The sequence below is a fragment of the Pogonomyrmex barbatus genome, unplaced genomic scaffold (assembly GCF_055798465.1).
Source record: "Pogonomyrmex barbatus isolate J1 unplaced genomic scaffold, ASM5579846v1 scaffold3, whole genome shotgun sequence".
Taxonomy (NCBI): Eukaryota; Metazoa; Arthropoda; class Insecta; order Hymenoptera; family Formicidae; genus Pogonomyrmex; species Pogonomyrmex barbatus.
Genome location: NW_028297127.1, coordinates 8,673,779 through 8,694,398, shown reverse-complemented (window position 1 = coordinate 8,694,398; position 20,620 = coordinate 8,673,779). Strand labels below are relative to the sequence as shown.

At 36.9% G+C, this 20,620-nt stretch overlaps 3 pseudogenes across 1 annotated transcript in view; 2 read left to right on the top strand and 1 right to left on the bottom strand.

Annotated features, from left to right (window-relative positions):
* The window catches only part of LOC105428599 (uncharacterized), a 70,664-nt pseudogene that overhangs the window by 24,504 nt on the left and 25,540 nt on the right, over positions 1 to 20,620 (top strand). The gene's annotated exons all lie outside the window — the stretch shown is intronic.
* LOC148935985 (uncharacterized) lies at positions 6,089 to 14,571 on the bottom strand (annotated as a pseudogene).
* Positions 8,731 to 9,611, top strand: LOC148935986 (uncharacterized; annotated as a pseudogene).

Below are 20,620 nucleotides of genomic sequence, written 5' to 3'. Positions count from 1 at the left end.
ATTCAAATTATGTTAACACTCTTATCTTTTCATTATTGTTATTAGTTTTTAAATGTTTAATGCTTCTTTGATAAATTTTTATTAAAAGAAATATTAATTATTCTTTTTAGTAATAATTTATCAAAGAAGCATTAAACATTTAACAATAAATAACAATAATGAAAAGGTAAGAGTGCTGACATAATTCATTTAAATTTATTTTTGCGATTGATATATTCTTTTTCATATCAACTATTAGTTTTACTATTATCAATTATATTTATTAAATAAATTTAATAATATTAATATATTCTTTATAATTGTGAATATATATATATATATATATATATATATATATATATATATTCACAATAAAAAAATCTAAAATTAAATATTATATATTAAATATAATTAATTAGAGGAACTTGTTGTGTAAATTGATAATCCACGATAGGATAAACAATATAGGATGAACCTGTTTATAAATTTATATATTGTTGTTTTAAAATTATATTATTAGATTAATAATTAAAAAATTTTTGATATTACATTTAAATTCAAATCAAAATGTAGTTTAGACAGGGTTTAAAATGAGTTACAGTTTAGTAGATTATTCGAATATTAATTTTTAATAATTAATTGAGGAAGAATTTAATTAAATTTAGTATAATTTTATTAATTGATAATAGATTTATAATGTGTACAAATTGCCCGTCATTCTCATTAATACATGAGTGAGAGAAGTCGTAACAGTAGTAAATATATTGGAAAATGTATTTAGATAAAATTTCATTTAAGGAATTTATTGGAATAATACTGTTAAATTTAAGAAAAACTTAGTTTTAATTCTAAATGTAAAAATTAATTATTTTGAGGATAATGTAAATTATTTATTGGTAAATAAAATTATATTTGTTTGGGAATTAGTTATAGTAATAAATGAAGAAATAATTTTTTATAATTATAAAGTTAAGTAATGTAAATGAAAAAGTTTTAATGTAAGGAAGATAATTTTATTTATTTTACCTTTTTGTATCAGGAATTAATAAATTATGTTTTTATTTATAAAAATATTCTCGAATTTAGAATGGCTAGGAAGAATATAATAATTAATGTAAAATAATTATTATTAATAACTTTTTAGAGAAGAGATTTTAGTCAATTTTAAAGATATCTAGTTTTTTTTGAATAAATTTAATTTTTATTTGGTTGTATGAATATGGGACAATAAATTTTAATTATGTTGTGGAATAAAATAAATTTTAATTAATTTATTTTATTAAGTTTAAAACGGTCTCGCTTTCCCGCGCGGAGAGCGGTCAGTCGGTTGCCAGGAGGGGAAGCGAGGACGTTGGAGACAGAAAGTTGTTATTAAGTTGTTAGGCGATAATTATAAGAAATAACGATGCTTTATTCAACTAACAGTGGTGCGATGGAATGCACCGAATCTTCGCGTCAATGTTCGTGGCCGTGGACGGGCGAAATGGCGTGCAGATAGCGCGTGGATACAAAATAAGATATCGCTCTGGCGGTCGGCGCGATACTGGTCGCGGCGCGCAGTTCGATGGCGCGGGGCGCGCGCGGCGGCGGCGGTGTCGCACGTGTTCGTCGCGGACCTTTAAATCGGCGTTGATTGAAAACGTGCATGCGTGTCGCGGGTATTGTCGCGAGGGTGGATATTCGCGAGGTCGTCGGATCGTTTAGATCGGAGAACGGGTATGCCCGTTCCCTGTCGAGAGGGCTCGGCTGACGGGGGGTGCGCCCCTCGTCTATCTGCGTGAATGCCGAGTGAACTCGGCCGGGGAGGGCTCCAGCTGTGTGCGGAAAAGAAAGTGGCGGTGCCGAGTGTACTCGGCCGACCAGGGTGTACCCTGGTGCTCGGAGAGGGAGTATCGGGGAGAACCCCGATGCTCGGCGAAGAAAACTTGGAAATGGCGGAGTCGGATCGAGCGAACTCGACGCGCTGGGGAGACCCCAGCAACTCTCGACTTGCCGTGCGAGATACGGAGACGGCTTTCAGCCAGGCCAAGCGAACTTGGCGCGTTGGGGAGGGCCCCAACAAAACTCAGGCTTGCTACCGGGATGCTCGCTTCCTTGAGACGGGCTCTCGGAAAACGAGCTAGGAACAGGAGTCAACGAGGAGTGATTTCCTGTGGAGAGCGATGCCTTTTTATATCCGAGATCGACCTCGGTATTTTCGATCGGATCGGTCGGATTGGTCGATCTCGGGGTTAGCATCCCTCTCCCCAGGAGCGGAAAAAAGGATCGGGTATAATTGGTTTTTTTGGGGATTAGACGGAATAGGAGCGGGGGATGATTAAAGGTAGGGAAGGAATTCGGTGGGAAGGTAACAGCGCGGTGCGGAGGTGGTTACGCGCTTGTGGACGCGGTCGTGGCGCGGTGCGGGACGCTCGCTCGGTTGCGTGGCGCGGGGTCGGTGCGGCGCGGGACGCGTGGTACGGTGCGTGGCGCGGTGCGGAGGAGTTAGCGCTTTTTGGCGCGACGCGTGGCGCGGTGCGAGGAAATACCACGAAAACATACATGTTTTCGTGGTATTCTCCGACGCTTCGGAGTTCGCGTATTGTGACTTTAAAAAAGGAGGCATTACTGCCTCTTGCGGCCACTGCCGCACTCCGCCTGATGTTCGGCGGTCCCCGACGGATGGTCGGTCGGGGGAAAATCGGAGGAGGCCTGGAGCGGAGAGATGAGCTCCGTTACAAGTTTTTACGATTTCAATGAACTGTTTAATGAATTGTAAATTATTTTAAATAATAAAATGTTTGTATTTTTATATTTTTTATACCCAAATAAGAAGGGAGGGTGTGCGTCACGGCGGGGCCCGACCACGAACCAGTCGTGAAAACTCGTAATTATTTTGCGAAAAAATACCACCTCAGCCTCGAACCTGGATCTCCTGCTTACCGAGCAGGCATCTTATCCTTTCGACTACCGAGGCATGTGATGATATTTATCGCAAATAACGTGTTTAGAATAACACGTCAACAATACAATGATACACATACACACATATATATATATATATATATATATATATATATATATATGTATTACAATATACATATATTCTTTCGAATTCCCACGACCGGTACTAAAAAAATATAATTTATATAAAAATTATAATTTATATAAAAATATAATTTTTAAAATAATATTTTTTTATAATTATATTTTTTTCAATATTTCTTCCCCGGCCTCTTCCTCCTCCATTTCCTTCCGGGCCTCTTTCTCCTCTCCGGCCCTCCCTCCAACTATATCTCATACATCCCCCTCGTTGCAAGGCTCTCTTGCACGGGAGCGTGCAATCCACCACTATTTCGTTTATAAGGCACTGAAAATAATTAAATGTCAAAATATTAATATGTTTACATATATATGTATTATACATGACATATATGTGTATATTTATATACATATAATTATTTCAATAAATAATACCACTATCTTGCTGCTGCTGCTGTTGCTGCTGCTGCTGCTGCTGCTGCTGTTGCTGCTGCTGCTGCTGCTGCTGCTGTTGTTGCTGCTGCTGTTGCTGCGGTTGTTGTTTCTGTATAAAAAAAACTTTTGTTGAAAAATCTAAAAATTACAAATTAACCAGATACAAATCTGGAAATAATTTTATTGGACCATCAATATTATTATGTAAGACACTTAAATATAATAATAATATTCACAAAAATGTTTCTGATCTAGCAACCGATTTAAATATAACAGATTTCACAGATAATCATTTTAAAGATCCAATAAAATTATTTACATATCAGTATCTGTCCAAATTTTTATATCCCGCAGTTGTTGCAATTGCAGCTCATGTTGCTCTCTTAATTGCTGCATTTGCAGCTCATGCTGTTTCTGCTGCTGTTGCAGCATATCAGCAAATTTTTTCTTTTGCTCTGTAAAATACATAAACTATATAATAGTAACATTATTATACTACTGATTATACTATTGATATCAAATAATGATAAAATTTTAATACACGCGTACGCACGTACACGCGTACACGTAGGCACACGTATACACAGGCACACGTACACACAGGCACACGCAGCACACGCACATGCAGGCACACGTACACACAGGCACACGTACACACAGGCACACGTACACACAGGCACACGTACACACAGGCACACGTACACACAGGCACACGTACACACAGGCACACGTACACACAGGCACACGCAGGCACACGCACACACATACGATAATGAAGCATAAATTAATATTAATATTAAATTAGATTGAAAATGTGATTTATATTTCTTAAATAATAATAAATTGTAACTAACCTGTCATTGCGTCGTCGAGTGCTGTTCGCTGTGTCGCCGAATAAGAAAGAAACAACGATCTCGATTTTCCATTATTTATCTCACGATACGCGACGATTTCATTTGTCTTTCGATGACTTCGTGTACCGTCTTTCGATCGTGTATCGTGTCCTATACATTTTGACTTTTTAATATTGAAGAATATATTCGAGATTAAAAGGTATAACTTTCCATATACACATATTTTACACACCACATACACACACACACACACACACACACACACACACACATATTCACATATACGTATACGGAGAGAGACGATTTAGGATCGTAAAATATTTTGACAAATAACAAAATCCTGATCTCTTTCCGTGACACACGCATACATATAATTTTCATATTATATTTCTATTTCTCTTTTTATCTTTTTTCAATTTTTTTGTCCTTTTATAATTGGAAATGTGTGACGGATCAATCAAAAAATGTAAACGAAGCTTTATAAAAGCTTGACTTACTGATAACAGATATCAATCATGGATACGCGAAGTATCAAGTAATAATAGTCAGTATCATTGTAGCATTTGCAATAAGAATTTTTCATGTAATTCATTAATTTCTCGTCATGCAGATTCTGCATATCATAAAAATAATCTTAAAAAAGGATCATCATTACCTAACAATGATGAAAAATAAAAAAAAATATCTCAATCAGTTTTTCAACAGAAATGGTTAGATATCGAAGAATTTAAATGTTGGTTACGAGAAGTACCTAATAATGCAAATTTATCTTTTTGTTCCATTTGCAATAAAACTATTACTGGTGGTTTAGCACAAATATATCGTCACGCAGAATCCAAACCACATTTAGATAAATATAAAAGTTTCATTATAGAGATAAATAAATCAAATCAAAATTTGCAAACGGAAGATAATGAATCACTTTTGTCGTTTGATGAGCGTAAAAAGTTAGCAGAAATTAGATATACCGTATTAATTGCCGATAAAAATATTTCTCACCAAACTGCAAAAGAGATTCTTCATTTTTTTCAACATATAGGAAAAGATCTTAATATATTAAAAAACACGAGCATGGGTCGTATAAAATGTAAAAATATTATTACAAACGTTTTATGCCCAATTGAAACGGAACGTGTCGTTAACAAAATTTAGAACACAAAATTTTCAATATTTACTGACGAAACGTCTGATATTTGTAATACTAAATGAATGACTTTTATGGTACGATACGTTGACCCGGAGACATTAGATGTTCGTTCACAATTAGCTAAATTAATTAATATTGATGCTAAAGATTCCAACGCAGAAAAATTGTTTCAAGCATTTAAATGTGAAATGTGGAAAATGAAAATACCATTTTTAAATATTATAGCTCTATCATGCGACAATGCATCTGTCATGATAGAAAAATTTTCATCATTTAAAAAAAAATTAGAAGAAGTATGTCCACATTTATTAACATTTACATGCCCTTGCCATTCCGCCGCATTAATAGCGCATGCTGCATATAATAAAATATCAGAATTTTGTGAAGAATTTTTACGAAAAACTTCTAGTTTTATTAACAATAGCCAAACGATTATCTATTTACAATGAATTTTCTGAGTGTTTTCAAGAACAAATCACAAATTGTTAAAATTATGTGATACACGCTGGCTTTCTCATTACTTATGTGTAGAAAGACTTCTGGAATCTTGAGAAACAATTAAATATTTTTTAAACGAAATGGTTGTAAGTGAAAAAACACAACGTGGAGAACATCTATTGTCTATAATGGGTAATATTGAAACAAAAGCCTATTTTCTTTTTTTAAAATACGTTTTAAATTTCTTTAACGCATTCAATGCATTTTTTCAAGCATCAGAAACACGAATTCATTTATTGCAGCCAAAATCTTTACAGTTTCTTTTTCAAATTTGCCGAAACTTTTTAAAAGATGAATATTTAAAACCTTTTTCTGTAAACACAGTTTTCTCTTTATCAGAGAATCATAAAATTTCTTCATAAAATTAATTTAGGTACAGAATGCGAAGAATATCTTTACGAATTACTGATGCAAGGACACGAAGACGCAGTTACTGTTCGAAAAAATTGCTTGATGTTTTATGTAATTGTATGTAATTGTATGTTTTATTGTAATTGCTGCAGAAGAAATTCGTAAAAGATTACCGATAAATAATAAATTTTTATTAAAATTACAAGTTTTTAAACCTTTTGTAAGCTTATTCAATACTGATAGAGAAACTTCATTTAATGATGTTTCTTTTATAACTAAAACTATAACTATAGGTAGTGTTGATGAAGATGTTTTAAAGAAAGAATGGATTGCATTGCCATTAGATTTTACAATGGAAGAGAAACAAAATCTTTCCAAATTAAATTCTGATAATATGTGGAAGGAAATTTTACATCCAAAACATCCAAATAATATTACTAAGTATCCAAATTTAACAAATGTTCTGAATGCTGTTCGATCACTTCCAAATTCAAATGCCGACCCAGAGAGAATGTTTTCCTCTTTAAGTAATTTAAAAACAAAAAATCGAAATAGATTATCGTCGGCTTCCGTTAATGCCACGTGCGTTTTAAAATCAGGATTAAGGGTGAGAGGAGAAACATATTTAAATGATGAAGAAAAGTATTTGTCTCTTATGTCAACAGATAAATTATATGCTAATATTGCTAAAAAAAAAAACGCAGTACTTTAAGGCTACATGCCGTGAATGACAATTGCTGGTCCCTCGTGGGCAGGTTAAAAATGTTAAATATTAGATTATTAGAATCTTGTCCATAGTAGATATCACACTTAAAGAGAATAAACGTGTAAAAAATCTTATCCATAGTAGACATCACGCTTAAAGAAAATAAGCGTGTAAAAAATCTTGTCCATAGCAGACATCACGCTTAAAGAGAATAAGCGTGTAAAAAATCTTGTCTATAGCAGACATCACGCTTAAAGAGAATAAGCGTGTAAAAAATCTTATCCATAGCAGACATCACGCTTAAAGAGAATTAGCGTGTAAAAAATCTTGTCCATAACAGACATCACGCTTAAAAAGAATAAGCGTGTAAAAAATCTTGTTTGCGGGAGATATTATGACAAAAAAAAAAGCGAATTTGTATCAGTAATATGTATGCGTATACATAACACACACACACACACACACACACACACACACACACACACACACACACACACACACACACGCACACACACGCACACGCACGCACGCGCACACACACACACACACACACACACACACAGGGAAATGTAAAAAATCAATTTTGCAATATTAAAAAATTAATTTTTAATATTACAATAATTAAATTATTTAAATTATTTTTTATTAATAATTTAAATAAATAATTTTTTACATTTCCCTTCAGACAGAAGAGATCACCACCTTCTCGCGGTTTCCGTCGAGCAACAATATATACGTTTTATATTTATAAAAAATAAATACAATAAAAGTACAAGAAATACAATATACAATATATGCTAAGTTTTTAATAATTATATCTAAATATCTTTATAAGACCATAATAAATTTTTTTAATATAATAATTACTTTTTGCAAATAAAAAGCGTATATATTGGCAAAGAGCATATTGGATTTTTGTATTTACAAATTTAATTTTTATTTATGTATGAAAAAAATATATTGTAATAATGTTATTAACTTAATAAAATAAATGTATAAAAGTGTAAAAATAATCGACAATGGCATCGCGCCTCGCATGATTAATTCGTGTCATGTCATGAGACGCCAGCTTCAAATCAACGGTACAGCGTTTTTCGAGAAAGAAGAAGACAGCAATTGTCGGTACTCCTTCTCTACCGCTCGAAGTGCGGGCTGAAGCGCGGAGCGTACACGGACGAGCGTTCGCGCTAGTGTATGTGTGCCAGCCTATCCTCTACGTGCTGCAGCGTGGCTGCAATCGTACATGAAATGGCATCCCTGGTTCCGCATCGCGGAACCCCTCTGCCCCTCTACCTCCCTCGGAGTTCCCGAGGAACCGGTCTTATATTGCTATATTGCTACTGTATATGTATATTTTTTACGTTTTTTCCTTTTGTTGTTTTGTTTTCTTTTCAGGAAGCTTCTTTTCAGGAAGCTTCTTATATAAGGCAGAGGGAAGAGCTGATATACACACACACACACACACACACACACACACACACACACACACACACACACACACACACACACACACACACACACACACACACACACACACACACACATATATATATATATATGTTGTGCGGCAGAATTTGGCAAGACATATCGCAGCGTTCGCAATTCTGAGAAATTCGGCATTGTTTTGCGGATGTCGCTACCGATCAGATTAGCTCTGAATTCACTGAAGCATTCCCCCCGTCTTGGGGTTGAGAGACGATCCACTCGAAACGATCGCCAGTACATCATCGAAAAAATGACGGATCAAATTACCGGAAGCGTCTGCCGACGTCATTGACGGCAAGTATGAAAATTGGTTAACGTTCAAAATCGCGTTTAGAAATATGATAGGCTCTCAGACATAGACAAGTTATATTATCTCCAATCGGCACTAACCGGAGAGGCCGCTAGTAAGATACGTATTTTCGTAGATGGTATAAATTATTCAAATGCGTGGGAGTTACTAGAATGTTCGTATGAGGTAAAACATATACTGATATCGCAACACCTTTCACTAATGCTAAATCTGCCTATCTTAGAAAGGGAAATTGCAATTGGTCTATCCAAACTCGCGGATGATATGTAACAACACGTCGCTTCGTTAAATATATTAGGGCTTTCCGTCGGCCCGGAAATGATTGTCCATATATTGGAAGAAAAACTCTCAAAAACCGCTTTAAAGAAATGGGAAGCGTCATTAGAAAAAGACGAAGTTCCGAAACTCGACCAAATATACGAGTTTTTATATAAGGTTGCGGTTTGCGCATCGAGACGCGAAAGAACGAGACTGATGGAAGTCGAAAGAGATAGAAATGAGTCATCTGTCAAAAGGAAACACGTTGGTTCCTCGAATCGGGCGTTTGTAGTAAACACGTCACACAACTGTTTAATATGCAAAAATAATCGATATTCACTCTATATGTGTGACAAGTTTAAACAGCTGCCGGTAAATAAGAGTACTGATATGGTAAAGAAGGCGAAAATTTGTTACAATTGCTTGCGATCGCATAGGAGCGCCCTCTACAAATTCTCTAACTGCACGATTTGTCAGAAAAGACAGAATACACTTTTATACCTGGGTGATTTTGCGGGCGTGGGTAAGTCTAGTGACACAAAAACCGAACCTGCTAAAATAGATTGATTAGTCGACTCGTCCGGCGACTGACCGACAAGCCTCGTGATGTTACATGTCTCTGCACCACAATTACAACAAACGCGTTGGTGTATGTTCGAGATCGTAAAGGCAGTTCAGTAGGTATACTAGGCAGGTTCTAACCCAAAAGCTCCGAGGGGGGTGCGAGGGAAATTCGTAGGCGCGGGGGAAGAGAGAAGGGGGAATGCTTCGTCGATTGTCCTTTAAAATGTGTCGCCCAGTAAGGAAAATAAGATTAGATAAGAATTTAGATAACAATAATAAACAAATTGAATGAAGCATCGATACATGATGAAGCTTCCGGTTTAGACAAGGGACAAGGAAAAAACACTGACGATTGTACGCGACAAGTTAAGAGAACCGTCAATAAATTCAGCTACTATAAAATAAAATTTAAAAGGAAAATTGCTGATGATATCGTGTTGCGATGGCAAGGGCGCGCGTGGGAGGCCCAGGTCCGTCGTCGCCCCGCCATCGCCATGTTCTCGTATCATCTTCTCTTTTTCTTTACTTACTATCTCTCTCCGTTGGCTCTCTCTATACCTACTATCTCTCTTTTATTACGAATCTTATTCTTACGATTTTAAATATAGTAATTATTATTCTAATATCATAAGGAATAGAAAAAGGAATGATAGAGAAGGGAAAAAATAATTTTAATTTAAATTTGAAAGAATGATACATATTTTTTCAATATATACATTTATTTATCATTTAAAGCATAGTGCACAATACTATTTATAGCGTAAGATATTTACTTGCACTCTATGAGTGAATTTTTATCATAAATCTTGCGCAAAACTTGCACCGCATCGCATTTATCGGCGATACAATTTTGGCGTAAAAAGGTTACAAATTGTTTAAATTTTTCATTTATGCTGTGTATATTTTGACATAACTAGATATATGCATGCTCGTTCCAATTCAAATAAAAAGAGTATGGTTGATGGCTTCATGTACAAGCAAGTATCGCTCAATGTCAGTTTTACAATATTATTTTTATACATTTTAACGAGTTCTATAACTAAATCCTGAATTGTTAATGATGAAACCACAGTTGATTGCACAAGTCGTTCGGCGCGTCTTTTAATGAACATCTTCCACGTTACATGAGGCAATATTATCTGATTGCTTCGATTATCGCCAAGAATCAATTCTACATGAGACATTGGTTCCACATTGATTCCAATATCCAGATATTTATATGTTGTGGATGTTAATGCGAATCTTCTCCCCAAAACGAGCTGTATAACAAGGTGATGAATTTTGAGAAGACTGTAAAACAAAGATTACAGATAAAAAATTGTCTTAAAAAAAATTTTATTTTATGAATTAAGAATAAAAAACTTACTGTTGGTTGTACGTTTCATCCTGCCGAATTGGGATGTAATAATTCATCTTCTCACACATTTTTGAAAATTTTGTAGTAATAAGATTTATTCGTTTTTTTTCACAGAGCGACTAATATAACATGTAGAAACCCAACGAATGCTGTAGTAACATTGTTTAGAGTTCTTTATATATTATATTCCCTACTAATTTCTTTTACTGGATATCAATTTCAATGTTATCTTCAAAACATGTAATTTATTCATCTTTATGGATATCTAGGAAGAACCATAAAAAGATGGCTCTTCATAGAAATCGACGATTGTACGTGTCATGACGTATTAAGAGAAGTGTCAATACTTCGGCTGCTATTTATTTTGGACAATTTTTATAATTTATTTTTTAAACCAAGGGCATGAAAAAAACACTCACGAAAACGCCAATAATTAGATGCTATAAACAAATTGTGATTCGAAAGGCATATGATAATGTCTCCGGTTTAGATAAAGGATGGTCATGCTCCGGTTTAGATAAAGAGGCAAAGAGTATCGAGAGTCAACGATATATAATAGCTCTTTGGGCGCGCGGGATTACAGTAAAAAAAAATAATTGATCGTGTTGAGAATTTAGTAATTGAAGATATTGAAAAATATGGATCCTGAAAATGCGGATATAGTGAACGAAGTGTTTGGAGAAGAAGAAAAAATGAACATATTGAAAACATTGACATTGACATTGATATTGAAGAAGAAAAGTTTTCCGATGCAAAGCATTATCTGACTATAGTGATTAAGTGATCAGACTGAGGACCTTACAGATTGTGAAGAGGAAATTGTCACACATTCGAAATTCCTGGCACTGAATCTCCATAAAAAACATTGCATTAATACAATTTTATTATTCAACGGGTGATGCTCTAGCTATATGTGCATTGTTCCTCTGACAAACACTGATATCGGAGCAATGTATACTGTTAGGAAGCATGAAATAAATTCTCTTGGTATGCTAAGCGGCCGATCGTGTTCCAACTGCAGACAGTCTCTGTATACAATGTAACGATACGCATCCCGTGCACTCTAGACATAAGTGCGACCGGGCTCCGCGCCCGATACCGAACACACCAACCATTGTGCGCACAATCACACGCACTCGTCACGTGCATGACAGAATACTGCCGACGTTATTTCCGCGTTATTTTACAAGCTGCAAAATAACAAAACGCGACGAATATATAAAGGCCGATCCACGATAAAAGAACCAGACCGATCCGATCGTCCGAACCGTCTCTATTTTCGATCGATATTCAGGAAGCGCGATTAGGCATTTCTGATCTCCGCCGAGCATACTCGACACTGATATCATCCTATGCAAAAGTGAGAAATCGGAACAGAGCATTTTCAGTCCCCGTCAAGCATGCTTGGCTCTCACTCCTCCGAGACAGAGCATTCTTAGTCTCAATCTAACGATATGAAACCAGGACGGAGCATTCTAGGTCCTCGACAAGCATACTTGTCTCTCGTGTAAAATCCACAAGCAAGAGCGAGCATTCTCACTCCTGACATTTGAAAGCGCATCTATCACGCGGCAACAGCGAACCACGCGTCGTACACTACTGGCGCCATCGACGAACTGCCGTTCAACCAAACACGCCCACGCGCCTACGACCAGACCCCGCCGCGAACCAATCACTCGTCCCGACGCACGCGCCTCGCACTCCTAGTGCATTCCGCGTACTTCACGTGCACCGCAAGACGCATAATGAACAAGTCGTAACACATACCAACAGCGCGCTGAGCGAGTCTATATCACTGTGTATCCATATTAGCAAATTAATATATTGTCGCGTTCACGGCGTTACTTCTCGTGATCGCGATACTCGGCGGAGCGCTTTCGGAAAGGAAGAACACTTTTAGGAAAGAAACTCGCTCTTTATTAAACCAACGGTACAGAAACGCGTCCGGCCACCGCGGAATCTGGCCGTCAAATCTGTAAAACAGTCGGAGAACGACGCGTTGCCAAGGGCCGATCCTCTATTCAAACTCTTATCGATTGATATTGATTATTTTTTAGCAGCGCCGAACGGAATACCGCACGGCCGCAACACTGCCCCCCTCTTCATAAAATTGTCGTCCCGACAATTCTTCCTCTTTCAAGAACTTCCTCTTGGAAAAGACTTCTGGGCTCCTGGCGACTTCCTGCCCTACCTTGGGCTGCTGCCTCAGGTTACCGGGCGCCGCTATTTTCAATCCCAGTCTTCTCTACTCTTCAGAAGAATCTTGTTCTTGAAATTTTCTGCGCGTTTCACTCTTCGTCTTGAGCTTTGCGCACTTCTCTCTTCTATTTTTCGGGCAAAGTGGGGATAATCGTCGTGGACCCTTACGTCTTTCTAAAAGACACACTAAGCCCCTGCCTCGGCATTCGCCCATCGTCCCCTGGAAAAACCACGACTCGGAAAACCGGGGGCGAGGCAGACTTCTTTTCAGTTTGAAGCACGAGCTTGAAGATCTTGCTTGGTGCTCAGGCTCGAGGATCTCCCCATGACGCTTCTCACGACGGAAGGAAGCTTAAAGAAAAATAAAACAGAACACAGTAAATCAAAACAATTAACAAGAAATAAAAGTAATGTCGAAATTGGAAAACCGGGCCCCGAAAACCTCTTCTTAAAATTCTTCCCTTTCTCTAAACGGAGCTAACCTGTCGGCATGCACAACCTTGCTTTTCCGACCACCTGAATGAGAAATACAGAAAACTACATCACTAATTTTCTTAATTATCTCAAAAGACCCCTCCCAATCGTTCTGTAGTTTGGGAGACCTACCTTTCTTACGATGAGGATTAAATAACCAAACCTTCTGTCCTTCCTCAAAAACGGGATGCCTACCCTTTCGATTATAGCGGCACTTGATCTTCAAAGACCTTGATTCTAATCTCTCTCTTACTCTCTGATGAATTTCATCCAGCTTCTACCGCAAATTTCGAACGTACTCCTCCGCTGACTCGGAAAAACCATAACTGGGAGGAGTACCTCTCAGCAAATCCATCGGCAAGGTAAGATCTCTTCCGCAAAACAATTCTGAAGGAGTTACGCCTGTAGCCTCATGTTTAGAGGTCCTATAGGCAAGAAGAAACTTGGGAATCCAACGATCCCAATCCTTTTGATTCTCTTCAACAAACTTTGACAAATAGTGTAGAATTGTCTGATGTTGTCTTTCAACTTGACCATCAGACTGAGGATGAAGAGCGGTCGTCCTCGTTTTCCTAATTCCCAAAATTTTCATCAATTCTTGAAAGAGCTGTGATTCAAAATTTCTTCCCTGATCAGTATGAAGTTCCAACGGGACCCCATATTTAGAAACAACCTGATTAACAAAAATTTCTGCTACCGTAGTAGCTCTCATATTTTTCAAAGGAAAAGCCTCTACCCATTTAGTAAAACAATCAACAACAACTAGGAGATACTTATTGCCTGAAGAAGAAACAGGTAACGGGCCTAAAATATCCATCTGAATCCTCTCAAAAGGAGCTCCCGAATTAAAGATCTGCAAAGGAGATTTCCCCTTATCTGCAGCACCCTTCTTCGCAATACAAATCTTACAGGTTCTGCACCATTCCTCAACATCCTTCTTACAGGTTGCCCAATAAAAACGAATCTTTTCCAGCATTTTATTGATCCCGAAATGCCCTCCAGAAGGAGTATCATGAGTTTCTTCTAAAATCTGCTTCACTTTGCTTCGCGGGACCATCAACTGAAGAAAATTGTTTTTCAAATTAGGAGCCTCCCATCTCTTATCAAAAATCCCATTTTGGACTTCCAAGGCATGCCATTGATGCCAATAGATCTTGGCTGACAATCCTTTCGAAGAAACTTCCTCCCAAGAAGGTCGCAAATCATTTTCTTTGGCAAGTAAAAACATTGCAAGTTCATGATCCTCTATTTGAGCCCTTCGCCAATCCTCAGAAGAATCCTCACGCAAAACAATACGAGCAACTACTTTATCCTCAAAAAGCCCTTTCTGAACTTCCACTTTAGAACAGAATCTACATTTTTCTTCTACACAAGGGCGTCTCGAAAGACCATCGGCATTACTGTGTATAATCCCCTTTCGATGAGCAACATCAAAATCGTATTATTGTAACCTTTCCATCCAGCGAGCCAATTGTTCCTCCAAGTCTTTGAAGGACATCAACCATCTCAAAGAAGCATGATCAGTTCGAATAGAGAAACTCTTTCCGTACAAATAATGATGAAAATGTTTCATCGAATCTACCAAAACTAATAACTCTCTTCTTGTTGTGCAATAATTCCGCTCAGGTTTGTTCAAAACCCGACTATAATAAGCAATGACCCTCTCATAGCCGTCCTGAACTTGTGAAAGTACCGCCCCTATTCCAAAACCTGAAGCATCCGTATCCAAAATCATCTTTCCTTCCCCCTTCGGAAAGGAAAGAAGAGGTGCAGACGTTAATGCCTGTTTTAACCTCAAAAATGCTTCTTGACATTGCTCAGTCCATTCAAATTTAGTCAAATTCTCAGTTAACTTAAACAGAGGCTTCGCAATTGAAGAAAATCCCTTAACAAACTTCCGATAATAAGAGCAAAATTCAAGAAAACTTCGGACTTGTTTCTTATTCTGAGGAACTGGCCACTCAGTGACCGCTTCAGTCTTCTCAGGATCCGTAGCGATCCCGGCAGAAGAAACAACATGACCCAAATATTTTACCTGTCTCCTAAATAAATCACATTTCTTTGGGTTAACACTAAGTTTCGCAGTACGAAATTTCAGAAGGACCTCTCTTAAATTCTCTTTCATTTTCTCAAAGGTTTTGCCAAATACTATCACATCATCTAAATAAACCAGGCAAATTTTCGAAAGTAAACCCCGAAGCACCCGTTCCATAAGACGTTCAAAGGTAGCCGGGGCATTACACAGACCAAAAGGCATTGCGACAAATTGCCAAAGTCCATTCCCCACAGAAAAAGTAGTCTTTTCCCTATCTTCAGGACGAATTTTCAGTTGCCAATAACCACTCTTCAAATCCAGAGTAGAAAACCAGGCATTTCCTGATAACTGATCAAGAAGATCGTCAACCCTTGGTAGCGGATAAGAATTTTTTTTCGTAACCGCATTCAATTTCCGAAAATCAATGCAAAATCTAAGAGATCCATCTTTCTTCTTTACCAAAACTGCTGGAGAAACCCAAGGGCTTGAAGATTCTTCAATTACCCCTTGTTCTTTCATGTCCTCCATAATTTTTTCAATTTTTGAACGCATATGAATTGGAATTCTCCTAGGAGCCTGTTTGATAGGACAAGAATCCATTAATTCAATTTTATGTTGAAGAACTTTACACTTTCCTGCAACAGCTTGCTCCGAAAACACGTCACGAAATTCTCGCAACAATGTAGCGAAAACTATTCTCTGATCTTCTTCCAACTCTCGGAAATTATTATTAAAGAATTCTTCCAACTCCGCGGGCATAGCTTCGTCCTCTTGTTTAATTCGACGACAAAAACCTTCCCTATGACCTCCACGAAGAAAAGATTCTATTACAGTTTGCATCCCTATTCGTGAAAAGAAATCCGCGCCCAAAATACAATCCTCTCCAATAAAAAGAAATCCGCGCCCAAAATACAATCCTCTCTCGGCAACGAAAATCAGTAACTCTAAATCAAATCTCCCTAACTTTATCTTAGCAAATATTTTAAAACTGATCGAGACTCTTTCCCCCGTAGGATATCTCAAATTTTCTTCCCTTGCTGAAAAACGCTTCCCTTTTCTCCTTATAAATTTACTACTCACCAAGGTCACATCGGAGCCCGTATCCAATTTAAAAAAACAATCTTTCCCATTAAGAGAGCCTTGAAAAACAAAATTTCCTGATTTTTCACACCCTCTCTCAAAACGCCTACAAACACCTGGGGCATTTCTTCCATTTGTCGAGCCCGCCCCTGTAAGTTCGACAAAACCTATTTTCCCTGCTGTGAAACAGAAAGTGATGGACACTCGGAACCCTTGTTTTCCGCACTGCCAACATTCCTTTTTCTCTTGAATTTTAAAATTCTTCTTTTTCTTAAAATTTAAACCCCTCGTTCCACGAGATTCTACTTTGAACCCGTTTAAATCAGGATTGCTCTTAAAATTCGAGCAATCTTTAACCTCTTTAAAATTAAAATTTCTCCGCTCTTTTAATTCTCCCTAATAATTTTAATAGCCAAAGCTCTTTCTACCGCGGCCCTCAAAGATGTTAACCCTTCTAGCTGCAATGTCTGTTTAACATTCACATCAGACAATGCAACTACAAATTGAGAACAAGCAATTTTGTCACGAACTCCAGGAGAACATTCAGGATAAGCTAATCGAGATAAACGCTCGATATCCGAGCCTAATGCAGCTAAATCTTCTCCGAATCTCTGTTTTCGATTCGTAAATTGATAATAATAATTTTGCGAGGATAAATTTTCTCTAAAACGTAGCTCTAAACGCGCGACCAAATTTTCAAATTGAGAGTTCTCAAAATCCGTACCCCCTTCCAAAATCGCACGCGCTTTTCCTCGGAGACATGACGCTAATACGACAGCCTTCTCCGCGTTTCCCAAATTATTCGCCCGCGCAATTAAATTAAACTGCGTAAGATATTCGCGCAACGGAACACTACCGTCGTAAATATCGGGCTTAAGTTTCAAGTCGGAATTAAAATTTGAAAAAGGAAATGACTGGCCTGATATCGGACGTTGCGAAATCTCTTCCTGCGGACCGGGCATTGAAAATGTTTCCGTCTCTCGACGAGCGTGCTCCTCCCTCAGAGAGCGAAGCTCTTCCAGCGTTAAGCGAAGAATCTCCTCCAAGTTCGGAGACGCCTCCGGCCCTTTCGCTCGAGTACAGGCCCTTTTTCTCGCAGAGATCACTCTCCGACTTTTCGCCTCTTCCTGTCCAGTCCCCGTCTCTTCTGTTTGTCGCTCCGCCATTATCTCTCTCTCACACACACACATACACGAATCGAAAAATTCGATCCCGGACGAGCCCCCAAAAATTGTCGCATTCGCGGCGTTACTTCCCGTGATCGCGATACTCGGCGGAGCGCTTTCGGAAAGAAAGAACACTGTTTTAGGAAAGACTCGCTCTTTATTAAACCAACGGTACAGAAACGCGTCCGGCCACCGCGGAATCTGGCCGTCAAATCTGTAAAACAGTCGGAGAACGACGCGTTGCCAAGAGCCGATCCTCTATTCAAACTCTTATCGATTGATATTGATTATTTTTTAGCAGCGCCGAACGGAATACCGCACGGCCGCAACAATATAATTATCCAATATCTGAATCAGTTAACTTTTATTACTTTTTGAACCCGGCAACCGACGAGCACGTCCGCACACCCAAACTCGCACGACACTGCCTGGCGAGGACGGACCGTTATAACAATAATACCGTGTAATATAAGTGTTTTTACATAAAAATTTTTTGTATTTAAATAAAATTTTATCATTTATTTTATACTGTTACTTTATAATTCTTTGTAATAAAAACATAAATTGAATAAAGCAATTTTGTGATATAAAAATATTTTAAAGCTAAATAATTACTACCACTTGGGTTAGAAAAAGAAGTTTTTAATGGATAGAAAGATATACATATAATTTGGTTTTTATTATTTTTAAATTAAAGAAACTACTACTTGAGTTTTATTTTTTTAAAATAGTGGTTTATCAAATCTTTTATACGATTGAAATATATAATTTGACTAAAATGGACTTGTAGTTTCATGTTTGTAAGACTATAACTTGGCGCCAATTATTGATATCAAATCTTTTATATAAATTTTACACAATCATTTGAGTTGGCAATATCCACTATACTTGACATCCTTTTTTTACCTTTTTTTAAAAAAAAGGTAATTTTATAGTGTGTATATATATATATATATATATACCTAATAAATAAACATGTAATCTTATTATTTCATATATTCTATATATATATATATATATATATATATATATATATATATATATATTCGAAGAAATAATAAACTTAAATAATCATCCATGTAATCCGATCAAACAATGTGTATATATACACATATATATATTGTTATTAAATAGTTTAAAATCAATATAAGTTGGAAATTATCAAATATCAATCTTTAAATTCTTTGTAAATTTTGTAATTATATATATATATATATATATATATATATATATGTAATTGTCTAATAATAAATAGTTGATTAGAAATATGATTCAAAATTATAATATATGTATAGTTCTCTAGATATGTTATTTTTTTAATTGACAAATTTTCATTTTTATTCGATTTGGAACTGATTTTTCTAGAGTGACATAATAAGAGTATGTAGATAAGATTGAATAAAAGAATAATATCTTTGTTCTCTGATAAAATGAAAAATAGAACTTACCTGCAAAGTATAGACACAAACATGAGTTACACTCCGAAATTATTACAAATTGTCAAACTCGCCACGAACGTCAACATCGTTAGCTACCACTCGGACGTGCAGAAAAAGAATAATAGTAGTGTGCAATTTATTAATACTGCTAATGTTTCTTTTTTAATTTTAATATACGCGTATTTATTATTATATTGATACCCGAGAGGTCTAACCAAAAACACTACCGTGTTTACATCAATCAATTTTATCGATCCAGCGGATAAATCAGGCCGATAAATCAGGGTCACTGTAGGACCCAGCGAACATTGATTCGCTAGATTCTACAATAACCCTGAGTTATCAGTCTGATAATCCGCTGGGTCGATAAGATTAATAATGACATCTCGTGACAGACGTTGCAGCCGTACAAAGGCGACGATAATGACGTTTCTTAAAGTAAAAATTTCCAAATCGGACTTTCTGTAACAATATCTCTACTTATAGGGCACATAGCAGAAAAATAAAAATACTTTTATTATGCAAGTCGGACTCAAGCTATCGATCAAACCTACTTAGAACTTGATCAGTATAGCCATTATTGAGATTCGATAATTTCAGATGCTCGAACCTCGACGACTCGCGTAAAATCACACGGCAGTGTTCTCGGTTGACTTGACATCCGAGACACTACCGTGTCTCCTGATATTATCATAAGTTTCATCGTTGTTACCATACATAGTTATATAATTATAGTATAGTTTTTTATATAGTTTTTTACGAAGATGTAATGGAACAAAAAAAAGACTCTTTGTATACATTTATACATTGTATATTTATTTTTTAATATGTTGAAAAAATAAAATGAATTAAATCACATTGCTTTTGTTTATCTAAGAATTGTGCGATCCATCGAATCCCAGCAACTTGATGTAAACCTTGTCTCCTTTCCCACTTTCTCCACGAGATATACGTCCGGATGAGTCGCGCGATGCAATTCGTGCTCGTAGAATGCTTCAGCGGTTTTCCGCGATAGTCCTCGAGCAGACAGGTTACGGAATTAGTACGCTGCACTTTAACGATCTTAAATACCTCGGTGATCCAATTTGGCCCAAATATAACCTTTTTCGAAAACTGTCTTGTACTTACGTGTACCAAATCGCCTACTGTGAATTTTGCTGGATCTGCGATCTTTATCGCGCTGTGTCCAAGAGTCTTTTGGCGATCGCGGGAGTTACGTCACGGGTTGCATGCTGATAGTGTGATGTTTGCGCGCGTTGTAA